We start from the raw sequence: 7,275 nt of genomic DNA, 5'->3' as shown, positions 1-7,275 counted from the left end.
AAGTGAGATATATACCATGTTTAAGGATAGAGAAGTGAGATATATACCATGTTTAGGGATAAGACTCAAGGTAAATATTTCTCTTCTGCCCAATTTTGTCTCTACAGCCAAATAAATTCCAATGAAAATCTCCCAGGGTTTCATAATCTTGACATAAAATCCCTAAAATTCATATGAAAGCACAAAGAAGTAAAAATGTCTTCACATATTTTGAAGAATGTACTGGAGGAGATGCTCTACCAGAGATAAAGAGTTCTTATGAAGCTACAGTAGGATCTTGTGCTCTTTTTTTTAAGTGTATTTATTTATTTTGAGAGAGAGAGAGAGAGAGAGAGAATCCCAAGCAGGATCTGCACTGTCAGCACAGAGCCCAATGTGGGGCTCCAATTCACAACTGTGAGATCATGACCTGAGCCAAAATCAAGAGTCGGATGCTCAACCAACTGAGCCACCAGGTGCTCCAGGGTCTTGTGCTCTTGATGCGGAATTTTACAAATAAAACACTGAACCACTGAAACAACTTAGAGATCCAAGAAATAGTATATGATAGAGGTGGCATTATAAAGCAGGGAGAAATGATCTATTCATTCAAGATGTTAAGACAAATGGGCAAAAGATGAATAGGCAATTAAAAAATGGCCAAAAAAAATATAAAAAGATGCCCTAATTTACTAGATGTCAGGTAAATGCAAATTAAAATCATAGTGAAATAACAGTTCAAACTCACCAGTTTGACAAAATTAAAAAGGCTGATTCAGGGGGTTCTGGGTGGTTCAGTCAGTTAAGCATCTGACTTTGGCTGAGGTCATGATCTCATGGCTCCTGGGTTCAAGCCCCACGTCAGGCTCTGTGCTGACAGCTCAAAGCCTGGAGCCTGCTTCAGATTCTGTGTCTCACTCTTTCTCTGCCCCTCCCCCAGTCGCACTCTGTCTCTATCTCTCAAAAATAAATGAACATTTTTTAAAAAGGCTGATTCAAGTGTTGTCATGAATATAAAGTAATAACAGTATGAACAGTATATAACAGAATAAACAGTAAATCTCTCATTTACTGTTGGTGGGGTGAAAATTGGTATAACATCCATCAGTAGAGAATAAAGTGTAACTCTCAGTTGTGGATATATATTTGTGCAGTAGTAATATACAAAAACATGTATAGGCATTATGAGCACAAAATTCTGGTTAATGTTTACCATTGCAGATGGGAGAAAATGCATTTGAGAAGGACTTCAATTATATCTATAACATTTCTCCCTTTTTAAAAAATATTTATTTTGAGAGAGAGATGTAGTGTGTGTGTGCACAAGAAAGGGGCAGAGAGACAAGGGGAGGAAGAATCCCAAGCAGGCTCCGTGCTGTCAGAGCAGAGCCAAATGCAGGGCTTGATCTCATGAACCGTGAACTTATGACCTGAGCTGAAATCAAGAGTCAGTCACTCAACCAACTGAACCACCTGGCACCCTGATGTAACATTTTTCTTTAAAAGGTAAAGCAAGTATAGAAAACCATTAAAAGTTTATGAAGATGGACATAAGTTGTGTACATTCATAGGCATGTATTATATTATTCCCTAACTTTTCTCTGTGTTTGAATTATTTAATAATTTAAAAAGAATAAAAAGTGAAAACAGTAAAGATGTATTTTTACTGCATAGGGATATAAAAATAAAGTGATTGCTTAAAAGGATCAAGATAAGTTTTATTTTTTTTGTTTTGTTTTGTCTAGGGTAGAAGATGCTAGAGCATTTTGTATGCTAGTGTGAGTAATCTAACAGAAAGGGAGAAATTGGTCCACAAGAGAGTGAATAAACCACAGAAATGAAGTCCTTAAGCAGCAAAGCAAGACAGGATACTAAGTTTAAATGGAAAGGCTCACCTTTCACAATCGAAGCTACACTCTCTCCCTTGTTATAAGAAGAAAGACGAAAGGTAAAGGCAGATACAGGCAGGTTGGAGGATTTGATGATGGAAGATAAGGGGAACAGAAGGACTGTCCATCTGACTGCATCTGTATTCTCAGTAAAACTGGAGGGCAGACAGGTAGAGTCTGGGGACAAGGTCATCAGGGTAGAGATACTAAGAACGTGATGGGGGCACCTGGATGGCTCAGTTGGTTAAGCATCCGACTTCAGCTCAGGCCATGATCTCACAGTTCATGAGTTCAAGCACCACACTGGACTGTGCTGACAGTGCAGAGCCTGCTCAGATCCTGTCTAACTCTCTCTCTGCCCCTACCCTCTCTTTTTCAAAAATAAATAAACATTAAATTTTTTTTAAAAAAAATAAGAATGTGAGGAATGCTTTTTCTAAAAGTTGGAAAGGGAATTTATAAAGGAAATTCACAGAAATAAATGTCTAACTGACCTAAGCCAATTTGGTTAAAAACAAAGAAGCTAATTTTAATAGATAATAGTGGACACCAGGAGTTGAAAATGGGTGAGAGTTTACTATTTCCATACAATCTTATTTCCAGGTTTTAGTAAAAGAATTCAACAAAAGTTTTTCATACACACAGACCATAATTAAATTAACATTTATTAGTTAGCAGACCTTCCAATAAATCATATAGCCTTTTCTGTAAGCCCAGTGAAATCTCTTTGCAACAGATGTGAGAAAATTCTAGAAGAAGAATTCAGTTAGCCTTGTGAGCATTAGCAGTCAACCACAACACTCCAAAGAGATGGCTGGACAAAAAGGATCTGGACTGGATCTGGCTGGACTGGCTGGATCTGGACTGTCAAGGATCAAGCTTCCAACTTCTAACAATAAAGGGTGACTTGCTAGACTCATGGCGAGGCAGGGAGTATTTCTAGAGTATTTCAGTCAGTTCACAGTCTTCAACTGTTACTAATCTCACTAATGGATGCCTGCTTCCAACATCCATTATCTAATTAACAAGCCACTAATTTCACCAATGAGTATCCATCTCTGTCATTCATTATGCTAATATCTTGAAATCTGGTGTTATTTGGAATTAGATTATTAAAGATTATAACAGCTGTCTCTGGATTACATCTGTTTTAGTAAATGTTGATTATCCCCTCCTTTCTGCTAGAGTATGCATTGCAACCAGGCAATTGGTGATACCTAACACGTAACTCAGACTCACACAGGGAGACACACACACGAATACATGTGCAGACATGTGTGCCTATCCCAAAATATTTTGAAATAAGATGCAGACATCGTAAGATACGTTGTTCAATTCTCATTTGAGATTTCCAGTTGCAAGTTTCACTCAATATTTCTATCGATCGTTACCAGCTTGGGATCCTAGCTTGTAATGAGAGACTAGTCTTAAATCATTGGTTAACCATGAGACATTAAGAACTTCCTTAGCCTGTAGCCTGCCTAAGCTTCATTTTCCTCATGTGCAAAATGATAATAATACCTACCTAACGTGGATAATATGTGAATAAATTGAACAAAGTCATTCAGTGTTTTTTATTATGGTTAGACTGTATTGGCTAACATCTTTTGAAAGGTGCTTAACTGATAACTCCATTTCATTGTCTCTGTGTACACTGTATTGCTTTTAAATGACAAGCCCCTCCAGGGCAAATGTCTGTGTTTCATGCTCTAAAACTCTTTTGAGTCCTACAAAAATGAGGCAATTTTGGAAACTTCCTTTAAGGGTAAGTGCTTATTAGATAGAGCATCTGCTAGTGGGAATTTTGTGCTAGTGCCTCTCTCTCTCTCTCTCTCTCTCTCTCTCTCTCTCTCTCTCTCTCCCTCTCCCTCTCTCCTCTCTCCACACCCCCGAACTCTGCTACAGATGCACATCTCACCCATGCCTCCTGCTCTGCCTATTAACAATATTTTTTAAAAATGTATTTTGGCCCAGCTAGCTTGTCAGACTCATTCCGTGTCATCTTTCACTGCTACGCTATATAAAGAGAAGTCTCATGCACTCTTTTCCACTACCCAATTACTCTGTAATGCACTGCAAGCCGACTTCCTTCTCCACTATGCTACTGAAATGCTCTCCCAAAGGTCATGGATTCCTCCCTATTATAGATCCAACTGCGTTTCCTCCGTGCTCATCTTCTTCATTCTTTTTGCAGCCCTTGACCCTGCTGACTATTCACTCTCCCTTGCTGTGCGTCTCAGTAGTCTGGCAGTGAGCACTGGAGAAATTCAGACCTCAAAGATCTTTCAACACCATCATTTAAACTGAGTGTAGTGTCTGTAAAATTCAAGTCATTGATGAAAGTGCCTGTGCTCTTACAATGTGCAACATTTATCATGACATTATATACAAGAGAATATATGTAACTTGCTGATACCAAATTTAATTTGTTGATTCTCTTAGTAGATGTGGCTAATAAACATTTTGAAAATGCTGTATTGTAAAATGCACACAGATCCCTTTCTAGGGAGGAAGCCAAGGGGGCCTAATAAAGCTGGACAGTGGCATTGTCCCTCCCTGGTGGCCACCGGTGGGAGATATTACGTGAGTGAGATACTGCTCATGAGCATGAGGTCAGGCAACAGTCCCTTCTTCTCTGTGGAGCCTACCAACCCTTCCACCTCAGACCTCACTGGACGACCAGAATGGAGAAGATTTTGGGACCCACCTTTTCAGCTGTCACTACCATTGCAAAAGCCAATGAGACCTGCGTGCACAGACAGCACCACACGGTGCCCTCTTCCTCCAGCACCCACACCTGCTCCCCTCGGGATAAGGAAGACAGAGTGCCCCCATCACCACCCTGCAGTCTGAATCCAAATCGTGCGCTGCCATCTCTTCCAGCTGCCCGCACTCTGAGTCCAGCCTGTCCCTGTGCTCCACCTTCTTGCTCCCAGAGTATAAGGAGGAGCTGGAGCCGCTAGTGTTTGCTGAGCAGCCCTCAGTGAAGCTCTGTAGCCAGCTCTGCTGCGGTGTGTTCAGGGACCCTGTGATCAGCACATAGAGGCACATGTTTTATCGAAGATTCATCTTAAGTCAGAGAAGTGTCCTGTGGACAACACCAAGCTGATGGCGGTAGTGAACAAAACTGCACTGGAGCATAGATCCAGGAGCTCTTCATTCTCTGCAGACATAGCTCTCCAGGGGTGACTGGCAGGAAGCCCACCCTCTTTGAGGTAGACCTCCTGTGGGGGCCTCTTTGCCACCAAGCTCAGTGCCTGGAAGGATCACAAGGGCTGCTGTGACTGCAGGTCTGTGTGGTGCTCCAATGGCCCTAGCTGCCAGCCCCTCGTCCAGATGAACCTGGAGGACCCCTCAAGGAATACAGGTATGTCAAGTAGCCCCACTCTAAGTACAGGTGCATGTTCGTGAGAAATCAGGACATGTATGAGATGGACTTGAAGGAGTTCCTGCAGCAAAAGGCTGATGGCTTCCACAAGATACATGTGGTGCTGACCCAAAAGGGCCAGGAGATCATTTTCTGCACTCCATGCTGGACAAGCTTTCACAGAAGATTGACCAGCTAGAGAAGAGCGTAAACTCAAGTTTGATGTCCTGGATTAAGACCAGGCTTGGAGAGGACCTTATGGAGTTCTGGAGGAATATGTCCGTGACAAGCTATCCTACATCAATATCTGGCTAAACGTGGGCATCCTAGGATCCTATGACCCTCAATAGATCTTCAAGTGCAAAAGAACCTGCGTGGGCCAACAAGGCCCTGTCTGGTGTCTCTACATCTGCTCCACGGGTGACCTGTGGGACACCTATGCCACCTACAAGTGCCAGAAGATGCTGGAGGGCCATGACAGCATTGTGCTGATGCTCTGCCTCCAGAGGCGCAGGCTTTATGGTAGCTCAGCAGACTGTACATCATGTGGGACATCCAGAACCTGCAGATGGTGAACATGATCCAAGCCCAGACAATTGGTATACACACTGGTATCCTCATACAGCATCCTCTTCAGCTCCCTGAAGGACATCTAGGTGTGGGACATAATGGGCACTGAACTGAAGTTAAAGTAGATGCTCATAGGCCTCAACTCCTGGGTGCAGGCCCTGGTCACCATCCAGAGCTACATGCACAGTGGCTTCTAACCAGATAATCAAGATCTGGGACATCTGGACCCTCAACTGCACCCACATCCTGTAGATGTGGGTAGCAGCATCTACTGTATTGGCACAATGGATGGCCACATTGTCAGTGGCATCTAAGAGAACCTCATCCACGTATGAGACATCAAGTCTAGGTAGCAGGTGCCGATCCTAACAAGCCTCATTGGCACCACATGTGCCCTGAAAGTCGTCTTGATGCCAGACCAGACCAAAGTCTCCAGCACATCCTATGACAGGTCTCTTGGGGTCTGAGATGCATGACATGATCTGCACGCAGACCCTGCTGCATCATCAATGCAGTGTGACAGGGCTGGCCATGTGCCAAGGACCAGCTCTTCTCAGGGGTTGTGGACAGCACTGTGGAAGTTTGAACGTGCTAAAAGAAAATCCAGGCTGGGTCTTGGCTTCTTCTTGGCCTGCATTAGGCCTGTCCACACCAGGCTGGCCATATGAGTGGTCTCAGGGTCTCTTCCTGCCTTGTGGTGAGCAGGCTCAGCCTGCCAGGCAGTTTCCTGCCTGCCCTATGCCCTTCAAGCCTTTCTCTGTTTGATTCTGTCCTTGTTCCTCCTCCTGAGGTGACAGAATACTGGATGAGCCCACCCTTCTGTCCCCACCCCAACTAGACTTGTGGGCCTTTTTATTCACCTTTTATACTATCTTTAGACTATATATATACACATATATATACACATATATATATATACACATGTATATATATATATATACATATGTATATACATATGTATATATATACATATGTACATACATATATACATATGTATATATACATATGTATATATGTATGTACATGTGTATATATATGTATATATGTATATATATGTGTATATATATATGTGTATATATATGTGTATATATATATATGATTACTTTCTGATTGAAATAAAAGCTGCATAGACTGTGAAAAAATAAATAGAATGCATATAGATCAACACTTTTAAAATTAAAAAAAAATACTTGCTTTTTATATAGCTTATAATTATTTTTACCAAGGAGGGACTAGTTCAGTTTATTATCCATTACCATATTTATTACCAAGTATTTGGAGTAGGGCAAGAAGGAGAGAGGAAAGAGCTCTGTGCTAAGAGTCTTGGGAGAAAGGCTGGCCTGCTTTGTCTCTAGAAGAGGAAGAGACCATTCAAGTCCTCCCACATCAGGATTCATCAAAAAAGTCTCTGAGAAAATAATGAAGGTGGATGAGGATGCAGGGCCTTTGTCCCTCATTAAAACTGTCATC

General features: G+C 42.0%; 1 pseudogene; it reads left to right on the top strand.

The window, feature by feature from the left end:
* Positions 1-2,260: 2,260 nt before the first annotated feature.
* LOC101099298 lies at positions 2,261-6,400 on the top strand (annotated as a pseudogene).
* Positions 6,401-7,275: the final 875 nt, after the last annotated feature.

Source organism: Felis catus, chromosome B2, assembly GCF_018350175.1.
Source record: "Felis catus isolate Fca126 chromosome B2, F.catus_Fca126_mat1.0, whole genome shotgun sequence".
Lineage (NCBI taxonomy): Eukaryota > Metazoa > Chordata > Mammalia > Carnivora > Felidae > Felis > Felis catus.
This window is presented reverse-complemented; position numbering and strand designations above follow the sequence as displayed.